The sequence below is a fragment of the Amblyomma americanum genome, chromosome 1, assembly GCF_052857255.1.
Source record: "Amblyomma americanum isolate KBUSLIRL-KWMA chromosome 1, ASM5285725v1, whole genome shotgun sequence".
NCBI classification, from domain to species: domain Eukaryota; kingdom Metazoa; phylum Arthropoda; class Arachnida; order Ixodida; family Ixodidae; genus Amblyomma; species Amblyomma americanum.
In genome coordinates, this window is record NC_135497.1 from 46,203,983 (window position 1) to 46,223,882 (window position 19,900).

Genomic DNA, 19,900 nt, shown 5'->3' on the forward strand with positions numbered 1-19,900 from the left:
AAGGCGCGAGCCGGTACGTTAATTCCGATTTAATTAGGGTAATTGGAAGCACAGGACAATAAATAGAAGTTTCTAAGAATGCCCAGAACGTGTAGATAGAGTTCCCGTGGTAAAAAGCTGAGTTCAGATTCCTCTTCAGTGCAACTTTAAATCGTTTTACAACATAACAGAGGCGAATGGGGCAACTTGTCCCTAACGGTGCTAAGTAATCTCTGATCTTTATGATGATACTCATGGATAAAGCTTGAGTGTGCCCACCCACTCTCTCAGCACAGACAAGAGCCAGAACTTTTGCAAAATATTTTTATTCCCAATGCATGGCGAATGGCTGAACAGGCTTAAGCAATGACAGGGGACAAACCATCCTCCACACCACCGTTATCTTTGGTCAGCGCAGATTCATAAAGGTCTCTTAGAGGAACAGCCAGACTCTTAACCGAACAAACCAACACCACTATATGAAATAAGGCGCAAATACTTTACACAACAAACGTACATAGAAGACTGTTTCATGATTAACAAAAATATTGGTGTGCTCATAAAGTGCATAAAATATCACAAACACAACACAAAATGTTTGTATGGAGCCCATTTAGCTCATGTTCATTTCAGTGGCATGCAGCATAAGAGCAAAGCTGTCACCACTCGTGTATGTGGCATTCGTAGTTGCATGTCAGCCATAAGGTAAACCATCAGTAAAAGCTTCATCGCTCACTCTTTCAAAACTCCTTGCAAGGCTGGAAACCTTCCTCACAACCAATTCATTCCCTGTCTCCTACTCCCAAGCCTGAGTTACCACAGCTCGGACTCCTTGTCGGCTGAAGGCACTTCGAGCACGCATGGAGAGTCCGTCAGCCTTGCTACCCGCTCCCCTTCAACCACATCCCCAATGATCCACGCTGGGTATCCCTCCTGCTGCTCACTTTCTTAGCATTATGCTTTGGCTTTCTCCTTTGGAAGGCACATCAGCAGACCACACGAGAAAGGGAAAATGCAACTCATTAATGCCACACATTTCAACGGTATAAACTGTCACTGCAACAAACGAAATAAACTTGAAATAAAATTGCCGCTGTTTTGCCGCAATTCCTCTATTGCTGCTAAATTGCTGCAATTCCTGTGTTATGATGATAAATATATTATTATTGCACTCCACTCCTTCTCTACCGCCACAGGGGCCTTTTAGTTATTGAAATAAATAAATAAATAAATAAATAAATTCTATATCCTAATATATTGGCAAGAGTATTTGAGAAAACACCCAAAATGATGCTTTAACACGTTCATTGCATCTTGGGTGACCGGTGGGTGATCCAAGATACTGAATCGCACGATGAATCCGTCGCTATGCTCTGATTTATCAAAGAGCCTGTGGAAAGGACACACGCCACGTCGCTGTAGCCATTTATTGGCGTTTCCAGGAAGTTGTAATTGCCAAGTAAAAAAAAGTTTGCAACAATAGCACTAAGGGCAGCGTTATCTGTGTGAAGACAAGAAATGTTCTCTATGTGAAGCCTCAAGAAGTGCCAAAGACCTCCCTACTCTGCCCTCCACAAGAACCATGCATCCATCACCAACCCACCTGCCTCCACACACCAGAAGCCCATGCAGCAGCAGAGCAAAAAAGCAACAGTAAAATCAAATCCAAAGACACAGTGGGAAAGTCAGCTGCCCTCCAGAAGCATCGCCAACCGGCCACAGCCTCACCATGCCCCCTAGCTAGGGGGCTGCCAACCTAGACACCTTCAAGAAAAATTCTGTTGCCGGTGCAAAGCATCAAGGCAATCACTCTAGTGTTCCACCGATGGCGTTCTTCTCCCGCTCGAACGCGAGCAAAAGCACCTCGCGGAAAGACGGGTAGACAACGATCTCCTTGAGGCGCTCCAGCGCCCAGCGGCTCCCGGTGACCATTAGCTGGAGAAACCACTCGTCCATACGGTCCGTCTTGAGGTCACACTGGATGTCCTCAACGCCGGACCAGTCCATCAAGATCTTCTTGATGATGTCCTCGTAGCGGCGCAGGATTTCGAAGAATTCTTCGTCTTCCCGGTTGATGTAAATCCTGGGGACAGCCAACAGGTTGACAGACTACTATTAACGCATTTCAGGATACTGCGGTGAATACAAATATCGATGCACTGCGAGTAAGGGTGCTTTAAAAAAGCTGTAAATTCGCAGGTTGGATTTGCGAAACATGCAGTGGCTGTTTCTGTTAACTTCCTCAATAAATGGCACTGAGACGGCGTATGCTGATTTTATAGCACTTCTCCAAGCATGCAGGTAACGTACACACGTAACAAACGGCAGTCACAAAGCCTGCCAATTGGGGCTCATGGCACGGTTCGTTAGCGTTTCCTTAGAAAACACCTCAAGGAAAGCATGAAAGCAAGGCATTGAGGAGGGTAATGAATATAGACGATTATCGCCGATTGATGCAATATCTGATGACTGTGCGGTGTATTCCCAAGCAACAAGGCCTCACCAATTGGCCTACATCTTTGCTCTCCTTAGACTCCTTGTGAACTGCGTAAGCATGTAGCGGTGCGCACGGAAAAATGTTCACAGACTCACGGACGTCTTTCCTGTGTCAGTGGTGTTCTACGTTAAGTTTCCGTAGAACATGAGCACAACGTAAGCCCTCAACAAAGGTGACGCGAATGTTTAACGACCAATTCCGGGTTTGAGTCAATAGGAGAGAGGAGCATTACTGGTACAGAATTCCCAGCAGTACCCTTGCTCAAAACAGGAATCGATACCTCCGCTGCTGCCTGGAAATCTTTAGAAGCTGTCTGCTACGTATTTTGATTGTTCTCCCCTTTAAAGGGTAACAGAAAAAATTCTGTCAGTTTCTTTGTCTTGAAAGAGGTCCGCAGGCCTAGTAATCATGACAGTGAGCTCGACCCACCGCTGCACAGAGACAATAATTATTTGCAAATAATTTTGTACAGGCAGTTTTAATCTCCATCTGAGGCTTAAGTGCGCCTCGATGTCAGGATTGCCTGGCCAACCCGGACATATGCATTCCTGATGATGTCGGCGACACCGGAAAGCACCAAACACTGGTTGTTCACAGGTTTCACAGGCGAGTTCGGTAACGTTACAGCGTTAAGGGCAAATGCACCTTGACGTCACTGGATTCATTCAGTTCTTCAAACGACGTCACTCCTGTTTAGAAGAAAGGTGTGAAATATACCTGATCAGCTCTGTGGAGGGGCACCCCTCGGGTGCCCTGCGCAGGTAGGCAAGGTTGCCGGACATGGAAAGTCGGTTGAGCGTGATCAGGGCCAGGTGTCCCAGCCGGTAGCGGCGCCGGCACTCCTTGGAGATCACCTCCCCGTCGCTTCCGCCCTGGAAGATCTTGAGGCACCATGCGCACGCAAAGCGCAGGCACAGGATCACCAGCTTGTGCGGCGGCATGTCCCTCGAGATGGAGCGGGACACCTGTGATGGGAGGTGAATAGTGAGCCTCCACCGATAACTCCCCCACGCTGAGGATGGCACACAATATTTAAGTGCATTTATCTACGAATACGTTTTTCTTGGTAGAGCGATGACATTCGCTTACTGTGTTACCACATAGAGTCGCCTTCACTTCATACTGGGAGCGTGCGAAATGTCTTGAAGGAGCATGTAAATACCCTCTCAGCCTACTTAAGCTCTCGGGATTTTCACAAAATAAACCTCAATCCAGGTTACGTGCCCAATCGTGCACATTTCCCTGTTGTTTGAAAAAAAGCCGAACATAAGGCAGGAGAAATCGTCAGTGTAGAATGACTGCTCGTTATTACTCAGTTATGACAGCGGAGACGTACTATCCCAGTCGTGATCGTACCAGCCGATTGTCTAATGCAGGTGCGTCTACTTTACCGCTGGCCAAGTGCAGCTCATCCGGTACATGCGCAGTACATGGGTGCTATGTTAAAACGTTATATTCATACCACACAACACAAATTGGCGCCTATACCGAGTTACAAGGTCGTCATCATCATCCTGGTAGACCATCGACGCAGCTGTGATATCAGAACACGAAACAAAATGCCACCACTTCGCAAGCTTCCCATACAACAGCACATGGCGCCTCCTTTCAAAGCTGCCACATGTAGCTGTATGCTACGTTTATGTTTAAAAAACAGACTGAGTTTTGTTCAAACAGGCGAACCACATTGCTGCCTCTACCCCGCTTCTTACGGCCGTTGGATGGCGAACTCTAGCCAGCAAACGGCGATGCAGAAAAGAGCCTTATGCACGAAGCACATAAAGGAGCCAAGCCCTCTAGCTTGTAGGTCTACTCTTTGGTCTCGTAGCCCAGGAAATCCACCCAACGCAGCTTTTTTGCTGGCATCACGCACCTTAAAACAGGCCTCGCGCATGATACTCTTGTAGACGCCCAACTCCTCTGTGTTCTTGACAAAGAGAAACTCGCGACTGGAGTCGATCCATTCGTACATGAGCCTGAGCAGGTTGGTCAGCACCTGCGTGTCGCCGTGCTGTGTGCCGTCCTGGTCGCCGCCACCAGGGTGCGGCAGGCCAAGCAGCAGCGCCCCGAGTCGTTGGCAGAAGCTGTTGCGCGATGCCGGCACAGGGAGGCAAGAGGACGTGTTGACCACGATGCGCATGAGCACATCGTACACCACCCAGGGGAAGCTCTGGATGCCACCTTCGGAGGACTGAAGCTCGTACGTCACCTGCTCCCCGACACAGCATAATACATTTACAATGTGTCTTCCACAAGGTGTTAGCCTTAAACTAGTCGCCGTAAGGTGTTCAGTATGCAGTCGCGTCGAACGAAACACGCCGAAGCAAGACCATGGACCTTTGGCAAAACATGCATCGCAGTGAAATATCTTCAAAAAACGCTGAAAATTTTGCGGAGACACTGCACCTCCACCTTTAAAGGCGTGATGTGACATCGGCTCCTTTTGCACACGCAGACACGCACACCCAACCGCAAATGAAAGTTAATTTGTAATACAGATATATCTCCTATCTTGCATTGTGACACCGCCCGCAAGCTTAACACGATTTATCGAGCGTGTCTCTTCGAGTGACATCAGCACCGTTAACGACGATAGAGACGGCAGGCCATCCTATGGCCACCCGTTATCGTCAGCCGCTGCAAACACACTGTGCAACATGGTCTCAGACATAACGGCCAACGCTCCGTGGCACTGGGGTCAGTCCTCCAAGCCACATGCTTCACCATCCGCGTTAAATCTGCGGGTGCTGGTATTCCTCCCTGAGATGTTATTTCGGCCATTAAGTTCTACATATGGCTAAATAACAAAGCGAAGGACAAAGAAAGTGAAACGACTACAACACCGTTGTCAAGATTATAAAGCGGCAGCCTTTATCGTTGCGTTCATGAGCCATATCTTTTTTCGGCTCGTTTGTTCGAATGACCAGCTTCCCTCCATATGCACTGACGATAGCACAGCTGAATACCAGATTGAAAGCGCAGTACGCCTCACCTGGTACCAGGCGGAGGCCTTAAGCTTCTCGTGAGCCTCGTCGAGCTGCTCAGAGAAAAACTCCTCGCGCGTTCGGCGCACCACATGCTCGACCTGGCTCTCGAGCACCATGGCCATGTCCGTAGGGTCGTTCTCCTTCATATATTTGCTGAGCTTGGACACAGCCCCGGAGAAAGCCTCGCTTTCGGTTTCGATCCGGTACGACTTCAGCAGTGCCCGAATCTTCTTTGCATACCTGGAGCAATGAAAAAGGATGAAGCACTGTCACTGAACTGTGATTTGTGACTGGAAACGAGGAGGAAGAAGTTTGCTTGGCTGATGTGTTTTGCTGGCAGCTGCTGTTCTCTGGTTCTCCTGGTGGTTCCGGCTTGTTCATCATTGGTGAGCCCGCACTATGTGAGGGGGTTTTGGCCAAGGTGTAGGTTAAGGCACAGTTCATGTGAATCTGAAGGTGCGTTTTGCTGAAAGATGCCGTTGACCTCCCCAGGTGAAAGGTTGGCAGCTTGGTTTGCCAGCTTGCCAGCCCAAAGCCTGCCGCTTGAGTCCTTCCAAAAAATGGCATTGATGCAATTCCCGTGGTTCTCGTCCCAATCGGTGAGGGTGCAAACAAAATGAAAACCCCCAAACTAAGTCAACAGGAGCTAAGACCATTGACAGTCCATTATCTGCAGATCTCTGAAATGCGTCAATTTGGCCATTCAGGCATTGTGTGCAAGCCCTCAGGCGCCTATTGTGTTGCTAACTTGCTTTAGTGCAAAATTTCCAGCTCATTGCCGGTGAAAGCATTCATTCCTGAACAGCTTGCATGTTTCAAAGGTATCGTACGTGGTGTTGACCCAGCACCATTTCTTCACGAAATTCTAGAAGAATTTCCGGATGCAGGACTTGGGGTTCTTTCAGTCTACCGCTGTAGTAGAGAGGCAAATGGCTCACGTCTTGCTGCTGAATCTGTAATAACAACTTTTGCTGGCTCTTCCTGCCCTTCTGAACTAAAATCTGGCCAATTGTTTACCTTGTGGACCCACTAGAACCCCGCACTCTTCAATGCATCAACTGCTCTCGGTTCGGGCATAGCGGCAAAGCATTCAAGTCGGAGACCCCTTGCCGTTTATATGGAGAAGGTCATTCTGCTGATAACTGCACCTCAGAGCAGCCTCACTGCATCTGCAGCAACATTCACTCAGCTGATGATGCCAATTGCGCAAGACGTAGTGAAGAGCGCAGCTTGTTGGACATTATCAAAGAGAACCGGTGCTCTAGAGTCGATGCCTACGCTGCTCTTAACAGGAAAGTCTCATACGTTAGTCATGTGCGCGCTTCTGTTGGGGAGATTGAGTCCAACTTGACTGCCTCAACTGTGACCACAGTGTAAAAAGCGCTAAATGATGTGGTTGAGCGAATGCTGAACACATTTTCTGAGGCGGTGGCTCAGTTTGTTGTAGTTCAATCTGTGTCACCATCAACAACCGTCCTTTCAGCAACGTCTGCATCTGTTTCAGCTTGTGCAGGACCACTCAAAATCACCTCCTGATGCACCTCAGGTCCCACCTAACATCTCTGTTCCTAGCAGTGCATGTCGCACTGACACCTGCACACAGATGTCGAAATGTCGTGCCCTACGCTCAAGCGCCTTCCTTCCTCGTCACTAATTCTAGTTCTCCACAGATGAAAGCTAAAAAAGGACCACCCAAACTTCTTCCCCATGTTTACATCCTTAAAGAGAAGGTGTTAAAATGGAATTGCCGATCCGTATTGTCTTCTCTTCCAGATCTAGAAATACTTATTCACAAACATAAACCTGATATATTGTGCTTCTACAAGAAACTTGGTTATCATCTTGTAAATCGTTTTAAATGAGGAACTTTCGAGTTTTCAGGTCAGATCGAAATGTTGGCAGGGGAGACGGATTGGTAACCATGCTATATAAACATTTGTGTCATCAGGCATCTATCTCTAAGAAAATTCTCCCTGACTGTGACCTTCTAGCGATCAAAATTTTATTTCCGCATTGCGTCGATATTACAATTGCTAACCTCTATTTTCCTTTAGGTGCACAGAGGACAGACTCTTTAGACAGCTTGGTGACAGGCACAAGCAGTGCAGCCATCGCAGGGGATTTTAACTCTCACCATGGTGACTGGGAAGTCGTACTGATTCCTGTGGCAAGCTTCTCTGGTCGTGGCTGCCTGCAAATTCTGTACGCTGCTGCAATTCTAGAGAAATAACCTTTATGCGAGGGGTTTCTCGCTCTACCATTGACTTAACAGTATCAGAAGGTAGGCTAGAGGTGACTGACTGGTCGACAGAGGATTCGGGTACATCTAGTGATCACCTTCCTATAACATTCACTATCCAGTTATCTCCGCTCAAAGCTAGTTGTGTAACCCATAAAATTGTCAACCACCATATCTATAAAAATCTGACGTCTTCCTCATTTAACTCTATAGTACAAGCTGGGAAGACAGAGCTCAGCAGACGGTTTCATTTTTGTAAAATGCAGTAGACCTCTCAATATTCGCTGTACCCACAGCAGTCTCTAATAAACAGCCGTCTCCTTGGTGGACAGAAGAAAGTGAGAAGGCCTATCGTCGCAGAAAAGGGGCCTGGCACCGGCTATTCTGCAACCAGAGTCCAGCTAACTGGTTTAGTTACAAATTCTTCTCAGCATCTTTCAAAAGAACAACTGCAAAAGCCAAGGAGGAACATAACCAAAATTTAAACACATAACTTTCAAATCCTCGCAATCGGAAGGCCCTGTATAGATTCATGGCGCATAACAAGAGTTCAGCAGTATCTCTCCTCACTAGTTCAACAGTGTTATCACCACAAAGGCTCAGGAAACCGTGGAGCGTATTGCTCAGGGATTGCCATTACGCTTCCAGATGCAGAGAAACGTCCCTTTGTGCACAATCTCACCATCTTCGGATTATACCGAGGTTGATGCATCAGAGCTCCTCTCAGTCCTGGCAATGTTGCATCCTGCAGGTCCTTGACCAGATGGTGTCACTGTTGGTACGATTAAAATTTTACCCCAAGATTTTACAAGCGACCTCTTAGATATGGTCAATGCTTCGTTGGAAAATGCATCGATTCCAAACATTTCGAAGACAGCGGAAATGATTTTATTCATGAAACATGCAGGAAAAGGATACGTCTTAGATAATGTTTGGCCAATTGAGCTGACTTCAAACTTAGTCAAATTATTAGAAGGAACAGTGCACAGTCACTTCACAAAACATATTCATGACGTCAATGGTCTCAGCTCAGCCCAGATTGGCTTTCGCCGCGGATGCTCTATATGGTCCGCACATGTGGATCTAGAGAGCAGAATTCGGCTTTCGCTACACAGAAGGGAAGTTTCAGCTTTGGGCACTCTTGATGTAGCACAGGTCTATGACAGCGTAGAACATACTTTTTTGCTTAACAGACTTGCTCAGTAACAACCTCCAACCTACATTTATGCGTGCATATCTGAATTTCTCAAGGACATATACCTTTATTGCACTGAGTGAACCCTATGTTCTAATACATATTATCAATGAAGAGGTTTTCCGCAAAGATCGGTGCTATCCCCGCTGCTTTTTAATATTTTGCTCAGTGGCATCAACATTCGTCCTGATATAATTCGTCCATTCGTCCTGATCTGTGATGTATGCAGATCACATAGCTTTTTTCGCCTCGTCCAGGGATATTCATTTGCTTTACCAGATTCTGCAGGGATATTTGGATGCTCTTAGAGTATGGTTGCAGGGTAATAATTTAACCCTGAATGTAGACAAATGCAGCGTTTTGGTATTTCCTCCAGACACGCCTTTGCACATTTCATTAGTCCATCACTCTAACCTGATTCCACAAGTGGAATCCGTAAAATATCTAGGTGTTACTGATCACCCTGCATTAGATTGGAGCCTTCTTAAAGGATAACGCGCTCCAGGCCGGCTGACAAGAATCGCCAATAAAAAGTTTGGGATGCGCCGCGAAACATTATTGTTACTATACAAAGCCTATGTAAGACCTATACTTGAATTTGGTTGCATTCTGTTCTCTGGTAGCGCAAACTACAAGATTCAATCCTTAATATTACTAGAAAGGCGAGCTCTACGTCTCTGCCTTGGCCTCCCAAAATAATTTTCAAACGCCCTGCTTTATCTGGAAGCTCATATCCCTGATCTAAATTCCAGCTTTCAAATATTCACGGTGCGAGCCTTCCTCAAGTCGATGGACCCGGTGACTAATGTCAGCACTCCTATTTTTGTGTCTCAGCCGGCCGTATTCTTTTCTCATCATTGGCCACGATATCAAATGCCACAAATTATGTTAGTTCAGAACTTTTTAACACCGATTGCTGTTGATCGCAGTTCTTTCCAGTGGGTTGACGACACGCCGGCAGCTGTGGAATTCCATTTTGACCACATCTTCCCATCTCATGCAAAACACATTCCAGCAAACATTTTAAATGGTCTTCTCTCTGATCACATAGAGGAATACCCCTATCATACGGTGCTTTCAACCGACGCCTCCGTCAACTGCCAAAAAGCTGCAGTTGCCATCTTTTCACAGCTTCTGGCATGGAACTATTCTGCCCGCATCCCAGATTATATTCGTATATTCTTTGTGGAATTTTTGGCTCTTGGAATGAGCCTGCACAAAATTCCATGTCATGTGTCTGACGTTAATATCCTCGCTGATTGTTTGTCAGTTTGTCTCCCTTGAAACTTCAAAAAAGATTTTTTGAGCCGTTTCCTGCGATTTTTGTCACATGCACGTTGAAGGATGTCCGTTTTGTCTGGGTCCTTGGCCATACAGGTATTCATTCAAATGAGGTGGCTGATTACGTAGCAAGGTCGGCTCCTGACGGCTCATTGACACTTATATGCCCCGAATGTCAGCCTGCTGGCGATTTCCAGGTTTCAGTGGTTCCAACACATATCAGCCAGGTTACGTGATCCCCTACTAAATAACACTAATTATCAGCACTTAGCATATAATTAGAAAGTCCGTTCATGTAAAACCAGGCTGTGTAAGTAAATATGACGCAGTTGCGGTGCAGGATTCCCAATTTGAATTTATATCTATGCAGGTGTGGGTTGACACCGAAAAACCCATGTGACTAATGCGGGGAGGTTGAATCTGTTTAGACCATTTTCTCCTCTACTGTACAAAGTTCACACTTCAGAGAAAGATTTACCTGGAGGTCCCTCTCTCCAGGTTAGGGCTCCCATTATCTCTGCCAAAGTTATTATCGTTTGGTGCGAGCGCCAAAAGATTTGCATTGGGTTCAATTTTTGGGATTCTCCATGAATAGATAATTTCAACTGGTAGGTTGATTTGCTAATTCTTTTAATATTATTCGAGCTCTTCTTTTTCTCACCAAAATACTGTGTTATTTAACTTTAAATATTCTTCCGTCAATTTGATTCATACATTTTTCAAAATACATGCTTGGTGCTAAAATTTTGTCGTAATCTCCCGTGGAAATTTCTTTGTTTATGCCACTACACCTTGGCCAATCCCCCCCCCGCGTGGGTATGTGCCATGTTTACTGAGGTAAAGAAGAACTGTGAAGGTGAAGCAGGCCACTAAAAAGGATGAGGTACTAGCACTGAACTATGAAGCTGACACAAACGAAATATGATGGTGTACTGTCAATGAACTGTGCAGGTGGTGCAAGTAATGGAAAATGGAAGCAACCGAAAACGATAAGGTACTGTCACTTAACTGTACAAGTGATGCGAGCAAGCACGGGAATTTTTAACAAACGGTCCTAGTTCGGACGGCTGCAACCATGTGGAGATAAAAAATAAAAATGAGCAAGGAAATTTTGGTCGTTCGGTGCATCCCATTATTTTTCTACGGCTGTCGCAAATAGTTGGCATGAGCGCAGGAAGCATTTTTGCAGGTCAGAGTTTGCAGCCAGAAGAAAGAGTCGGCCACGATAATAACTATGTTCGAGCAGAATCTCTCAGGACTCTCCAGTTTTCACAATATTACAAGCTTAATATATTCCCATTGAGTTACGCCGTGTTTCCTGCCGGGGGATAAAAGAGGGCGCTAATTGTTGAATGCCTAAGACCTTCAACATGTTGCAAGAAGCTGTGTACTCTCCATGGTATATAAAGTTGTCATTATGAAAATATTCAGCACCCTTCGTTGAAGCAGTTGTGGTAAGGTCAGTATGAAGCTGCTGGTGCCTTCTATTATAGAGACTTGGCATTACCGTAGAGACTGTTAAATAACAAAACCTTGTCAATGAAATAGAACTGTGAGCACTAAATTGGGGTAATATTTCCCCACGTGCTATTTTAATTCCTTACAGGCCTCGCTAGTGCAAAAACAGATTATTCACAACCCATGGCTCCAAAGCAGTCTGTGCTTCAACTAACTGAGAGAGGCCTAATACGACAAGTGATTTCCATGGTTTTATGACCGCATTTTTACCCCACAGTAGTCAGAGCACATTGGCCTAATAAGATAAAGGGTGCAATTTCAGCCATCTCCTTTAGTGCAACACACTTCGTATAGTGTAATGTTCAGAGGCATTAAAGCGTACCGCTTATAGGCGGACGTGGCTTCTTTCAGGAACTGTTCTCTTCCCTCGAGCAGCAGTCGGGGGTCCGGAAGGCTCTCTTCCACCACTTCAAGGCCCTCGGTGCTCAGTTCAACCTGTTCATCGGAACCACACAAGGATGACACAACAGTGTGTTGCGCGCATTCAGCACATCAAGACTAAACAATGCAAACAGCATCCGTGAACGTACAATCGGGGACAAAAATTAACTGGCCTTCTTTTTCAAGTTCACCACCATGCCACATTGCATGCGAGCGCGCATGACTGCGCACTGGCGGTGTCGATCCTCGGCGCGAGGGACAGGCCAGTTACTTTGGTCCCCGATAGTCGAGGAGCACTGGTCCTGAGACCTCATAACTACTGCTAGATGCGACAAGTGACAAGATTTTCCCCGTGATAATACTGAACGGTAGTCGGTAGAGAGAAACCGAGGGCAGGTTAAACAAGTCAAAACGCTTCTACCTAGCAACACTGGCATGTAGTATACAAGCTCATTAATTGCACCCTGATGGTTGGTGCTCCAGCAATGACACACAGAACGAAAAACCCAAACAGGCCGCCAGAGTTCAACGGACTTCTTGAGCATCTCGAATACAAACAAACGCTACAGTTCTACTCGTCACTGTCGATGAACAAAATGTACAAAGTACATCGCCAGAAGCAGCCATGGGGTATATCTCGAATATACTATGTGCTATGTACATAGAGCAACGTATTCAGTTCCGACCGTCAAATATATTGCTAAATATCATGTAAAAAGCACGGCCGCAACAAATTAGTTGCTTATGCAATGATCGACATGCGATCATTCATGAAAACATATAACCTTCATGTCAGAAGCTTCACGGCTCTGTCATAGTTGATGATGTTATAAATTGAACCTGCGTAAAGACCGACAGGTTCATGCAAGAGCTCCAGTGGCCCTAAGCTACAGGTTGATGCAACGTTGCTCAAGTGTTTTCAACCTGGGATCTTGCAGATTCCAACTTTGAAGCAAACATCGACACTTTCAGAAGTCCTGTCGCTCATTTGAAAACGAGAAACCTAAACATCTTGGAACAGTCACAGATGAGGCCCTGAGATCTGAAACCTGAGTGAGTAGTCAGGGAGTAAAGGCAGCGCCAAACAACACAAGCCAGGAGCAAGCACGAGTTTCGGAAGAGACGTGTGCATTATGAACTGCACTATCCTCGCGAGCAGAGTTTTTTGTTTAATTCCGCCGTTTTCGCCATAAGAGTAACTGCAGTCGCCTGAGCCACAAGTTGGCAAACGCGGAAGTATACCTTTTTGCAATTTCGGTAGAGCTGCCCGAGAACCTTGCGCGAACAGTAGGTGTTCTTCGTGTCCAGCTTCTCCATGAAGTCCGGGTACATGGGTGGCTTCTCAGAGTTCTGAAAGCCCTTGAGGTCACCGCACTTGGCGAAGTCAAGATTGACGGCACATTTGCGTGCCAGTTCGCGGCAGCGGTGCGAGTTGATGCCGCTGTCCAGTATATCAGCCCAGACGAGGTGCGCGTTGGCAATCAGGCCGATCTTGTCACCCTTGATGTACTGGCAAAAGAAGTCCACCATGTCCTGGACCTGTGGCCACCGTAAACGAATGGCAAGTTCTCTCGTGAGATGGAGGATATACAGATTTCATGCCCCGTCCATTTACATTCGTCTGAAAACTGAAGGTCAGGGTCTTTACACGTGTGCAAAATATTTGGGGGCACCTTTAAGGGAACGAGCACAAGCGGGAACCTTTTAGGCCTGTGCTGCTCACTTTACTTTTGAGCCGGCGAGAAATGTAGACTTTTAGCAGCCGTCCCCTCCCAGTCAACTACGTATATACTAGCAAAGCCGCGGCAATGCGTTACATGTGCTTGTTTTCTTACACAAAGGTGTCATTATTTAAAGTGAGCCATGCTGCACACTCTCTTGATGTCTTCACTTGCATATCGCCGGAACTCAGACAAGTTTGTTCATAAGAAAGTTTTGGATGATTTTCTTAGCGAATAATCATCTGCTTGGATCGGTTTGGTTGTGTCGACTTAGCTGCGCACAGTCATATTGGTTAACATCCAGGACACACATATTAGTAAACCTCAATACTCAACAAGACACACATACTGGTTAACCAACATGATACAATAAGCCCGACAGCTCGTCTTATTCAACTATGGACACAGTCCGATGGTCAAGCCACCGCTCTCAATCTAAAATGGTCAAGAAGACGCAAGGTTTGCAAGGTAATGTCACCATTGAGCAAAGAGCATTGCCTCTTGCGAGCGAAAAATGAGCTGCCAGGAGTCCTTTATTTCTGATTTCTACACGGATGTAAAATTTCGGAACGTAGACAATAGGTTCACCGCTGTTACAGTCTATTGTACAATGGAACCAAAACTCGACTACAGCCTCTTTTCGAACCAAAAGGCCGCATTTAGCAAATTATTACTCCATTACAACCCATTTGTGATCAATGTTAAAAATACAGCGACAATCCAGATTTCGTCGTATTCCACCGCTGACCGTTGATGTAGCTGAAAAATTTCGAATATATTTCATTATAGACAACACTGCAGTCGGTACAACTGGACTAATAGCACCTAAAATAGTTTATCCAGAATTATGTAGCCCTTCCCCAACCCCACCCCCAGACTAAGACTAAGCAGACTAAGAGACCACAAAATAAGCAATATTGCTCACCCCAATGGACGCCTTTCGTTCCTTTGGCGGGTCGCTGTGGTAGTGCATAGGATTGCAGTTGTTATTGAAGATGAGGTCCTCGTACCACAGCACTGAGTACTCGTCACCATCCAGGTCAGAACCTAAGCACAGGTAGAGACCACATTAAGGGGTACCATTGGAAACAAGCTGCGTCCGGCCGTCTGTCAAAGCAGTGATGACGAAGGTCCTTGCTTAATGACCCAATTAAACGGAGATCAGTGAGTGGAGGAATAGTTGCGACGCCGAAATGAGAAACTGAGAAATATTTTATACCTCAGGTAATGGAACCTCACAGTACGTTTTTTCTCACGCTGTGACTGTGCTCACAACATACATCAGTCAAAGCCCGCAGAGTCCTGGCCTTGGCAGAGCCCTGACCTAACGCGCACGTAAACTAAGGCACGCTATCCGTCACAAGCGCAGAGAGCGACGGGGACATCCGTCTCCGCATAGCACAGTGTCAACAGGGAGCGTGCCAGGAAAGGTGCGTACCGGCCATCTCGTCGGGGTGTGGCCGCTCCCCCTTTTGAGGGAAGACAATGCAGTCGCGCACGTGATGCAACTGCGGCACATTCACCGCCTCCAGCTTCCGGATGTCGCCCGGGTTCATGCACGGGTTCTTGGTCACGATCACGTCGCCTGCGTATCCCACCGTGCATGGAATACTCAGTGACTTTAATGCAAAGTGCGGCTGAAAATTCAGGTGAAAAAAAAACAATCTCATGCGTCAACCTTTCGGCTCCTCTGTGCGATGTAACGAAAATAGAATATTCCTTTCATTCCAAGCCAATGAATAAAATGGATATACTCGCGGACAGCTTTTTGTGGCTATGCAGTGAAGCTACGAGGGCGACGCGCAAGGCTTTCCCATGCGCAGTCTTACCGCGCTCTCACGAGAAAGAGAGATAGGCATTTAAGCTGGCGGCGAGTATAGTATGCTGTTTCGGCTCCAGATGCCGGTTCCTCAAGATTACCGCGATTAGCTGCGCACAAAGCACGGGTACCTCACCACTGTATATATCTATTGCGTATCCGGTGCTGCCAACATAGAAGCATCGATCCGTGCAAACCACGGATATCTCACAAGATATATCCGGGACATTTCTTGGACAACTGAGCATTAGTAAGTCCTAGCTTCGGCTTCAGATATGAGAATGCCGTAACCAGAGAAGGAGCTCGTAAGCGAGGCCAAAACAAGATAATTTCGGTCAGAATCAGCACACGAGAAAACTAGACGTGCGTTCATGTATACAGACTACAATAACGTGGTAGCACCGTCGGAGAATTCTACTTTTAGATCCGACTACAAGAATCTATATTTCTGCGACAACAGCCCTCGAACACGCAGCACGTTTGCATATGCCTTCGAAGCATGTACTCGGGCACTTTATTCCCCTACCATTTCAACCATGTTCACATTAATGGATCCTTTCGAATAAAATATGAAAGGTGCTGCCTAAACGCACCGAGACAATGCTGCGCTATGCTTGCTAGCACGAAAATAGGTTGCTGTGGTACCTTCGAGGATGGTCGCAGGGTCGTTGACCTTGTACCGCAGCATGTCGTTCGAGTACTGGACAAACACCTGTCCGTACTCGAGCGTGCCGGTCTCGTCCAGCACGCCGAACATGGTGCGCCCGTAGTTCGGAGGAACCAGAATACGAGCCTTGGTCCTCAGTTCCTCTGCAAAAGGTGTATACATTATCCGGCGTGAAGAGGCAAGGGTTCGTCGTTCACACATGCTGTTGTAGAGAAGTTCAGACAAGCTCCCTGAGGGCCATTCAATGCCTTACGAGCTGAAGTTCTTTGCCTCAGGAAACATTGATCTTTATGGGCAATCTTTGACTTGGCCATAATCTTTGTCAATTCGCTGAATGTTAAGCCCGTCATTTCGCTGCCGTATATGCGTTTGTGGGCTATTACAAGGCTCGTACGCGGGTCCAAAACATCTCTGCTGTTCACTGTGACACTGATTGAAGGCATTTAAGACCAGATACTACCTTCCAGAAATGTATGGTTATTCTAGATGCAAAGGGAACGACTGTAACGATAACCACAATAGGCTGGTTAATGCAAGCGACAGGTTCTCGATGGTGTCACCTATAGCATTTAATCTATTTTCCGTAACATTAACATTAGCCTCATAATAAGAACCTTATTTTTGCGCTAAACATCGCACAAAACTGACAAGGAGGATCCGGTGAAGAAATTGGAAATTTGAGATAACTTTGAAAGATCCCGGAACTTAGCGTAATTAATCGGCAAAAGGACGAAGTCAGGGCCAGGGTGCTGCTTCTCTACACTTCTTCCCCGACGACAAAATGAACAAAAGCGGTTAAGCTCATGTGTTGCACTCACTCAGGACCTTCTTGTTGACGGCGCGAACTAGAGCCCGAAAGAAGGGCTCGACTGTCAGGTCGATGCCCACGCCGGCCAATTCCTTGTACGGGAGACGCAAGGCGCAGTAGGAACGGAGAACCTGCACAATTAGTAAGGCGCACAGTTTCGTTATCAGTTTACAAGCACCTTCCCACTTCATAGGTCGTTGACCCTGTCTCCAAAACCCTGAATCCATCATTCAATGCGACTAAAATGGGATCGGATGTCGAACATGGGTTTCAGTAATTCGACTAAAATAGGATCAGCTGTCGTATATAGGGTTCAGTTATTCGTCTAGTATGGGATCGGCTGTCGTACATGAGCTTCAGTTATACGTAGAACAGTGCACTGACACCACACATGGCACAAAAGCTGCGAAGATGGAAAAAATTTCTCACATGCGCGGCCTCATGGGGATCCATCATGCTGTCGATGAAGGAATCGAGGATTTTGTTCTGCAGCATCAGGAACACCTCGGCCTTTATGCCGCTCTGCTCCAAGATGGTGATCATGGGTCGGTTCAGGTAAAGAACACCTGTGAGGAGCACGGTAAATCATCACGGGCGTAAATATACTGTCGCGGCAGCACGCTCAAAATGTAACTCTGTTGCAGTAATCTATTCCTACAATTTGCAATGCATGTCACGGATTATCCTCACTAATGAATCAGCGACGTCCACCGCAGAGGGAAGGCGTGCCCTTTCACGCTTTGTAACATACTGTGGCTCAATGACTATGCCTTCTGTCTACTTGTGGTAGCGAGGAGCCAAGTACAGAACAGTGCACAAATGCCAAAATTTCAAGCTCTAAGTCCGCTGTGTAACTGCAACACTCAGAGGCAAATGTACATTGAAATTTTCGCGCAAATAAGCAGTCTTTCGTTGCTCTGCTCCAAGATGGTGATCATGTGTCGGTTCAGGTAAAGAACGCCTGCGAGGAGCACGGTAAATTATCATGGGCGTAAATATACTGTCGCGGCAGCACGCTCAAAATGTAACTCTGTTGCCGTAATCTATTCCTACAATTTGCAATGCATGTCACGTATTATCCTCACTAATGAATCAGCGACATGCACCGCAGAAGGAAGGCGTGCCCTTTCATGCTTTGTATCATACTGTGGCTCGATGACTATGCTTTCTGTCTACTTGTGCTAGCGAGGAGCAATGTACAGAACAGTGCACGACTGCGAAAATTTCAAGCTCTAAGTCCGCTGTGTAAGTGCAACACTGAGAGGCAAATGTACATTTAAATTTTCGCACAAATAAGCAATCTTTCGTCGCTATCCATTCATTTGGTATTCATTCCAGTGGGTAGAGAATAAGTACCCCTCCCGTATTCTGGCCTTTCAGTTATCAGGTTTATCTGACCCAGAGGAAAATTTCGTCTACAATCCTGCTTCACGTAAACTTTTCTCGATGACTGTTCGTGGCCACGTGAAAAAACGGCACTACACTTCAACAGAAATTGTGGGATACTCTGCACGACAATTCATTGTAAGCGTGGAACAGCACCCCGAACTATGGATCCCTGAAAATTCGCTAAGATGCTCATAAGGAGCCCAGCGCAAGCCCACTAGGACACAGCGTAACTGCAGTCGGATACAATTGAAGAACGAAGCGGCTTTCTCCCATAAAAGGACCCCCTTCCAGCCAATGGCATCAGCAGATTTCCATGACCCTGCTAGCGTGACATGCGGGAAGCGCCAGATGAAAAGAGATTGTCCACTCCCTCTTTGGTCGGGGACAGTCCCCTCCCTGCATTGTCACGCCGCTCCTTGCGTTGTCTAGCTAGCAGGGTCATGAGAGCCGGCCGTCGCCAATGGCTGGAAGGGAGTTCTTTAACTGACAGGAAAAAGTCGATTCGCTCTTCAGTTGCATCCGACTATAGTGGACTGCGGGAGAGAGCACGGGAGAATTATGTGTCTCAGTGTCCAACTGCTTCTATAAGCGCTTTCTGTCGATGGTCGCGGTCATAGGACATGAAGACAACGCACGCGGCTTGCTCGTCTTCAGCACGTATAGGTCGGAGTGGTCCGAGTGGAACTTGCGCATGCTCTCGCGGAAGACGATGCGGCAGCCGCTCAGCGTCGGGTCCAGCAACAGCATTCCCTTGCAGCCACCGTAGCGGATTTGTACAGCGCACGGCTCCTCACCCTCCTCTAGCTCCAAGGCGTGGTGGACCTGCGGAAGGGCGGACAATGAAGGCTTCTACGAACGGCTATGTACTTAGGTCACTCCATACATTATATTTTAACAAAAATAGGAAAAACCGCCAGGACCTTGTCTTATGCGGGAGCTGCGGGATTACAAGATAACCAGTTCCGTACCAGTACAAGCTTTCTCCTGGCGTTGTGCTCGTGTTTCACGTAATTAGGGTCACAATGGCCAGATCCGCTGGGTCATCATAACCACAAAGGACACATTGCCGAGAGCACCGTCCCTGGACTTTCTAAACGGCAAAGAGGCGAGTTTTAGTCAGGACATAGTAGTCACCACCGATGGCGACACTGCCTGCTGCAGAGGAAGTCTCGTATACAGATATCGCTGCAAAAATACCGTCCTATGCATCACAGGTTTCTGTAGTTCATGGAGCAGAAACGTATCTCATGTATGGTGGATGACTAGACATTGGACTTGGGCAGCATTTGGACATTGATGACACGTCCACTGCTCACAATAGACAGGGTTCATGCTGGTGTATATGACAAAAATTCCAGGGTTTTCAAGGACTTTCGAAGCCCTCTGCGTGATTTTCAAGGACCACATTCGCAGTTAGAA

The 19,900-nt window shown here is 46.8% G+C and overlaps 1 pseudogene; it reads right to left on the minus strand.

Moving 5' to 3' along the window:
• Positions 1-1,587: 1,587 nt before the first annotated feature.
• Positions 1,588-19,900, minus strand: part of LOC144131365 (uncharacterized) — a 30,998-nt pseudogene continuing 12,685 nt past the window's right edge.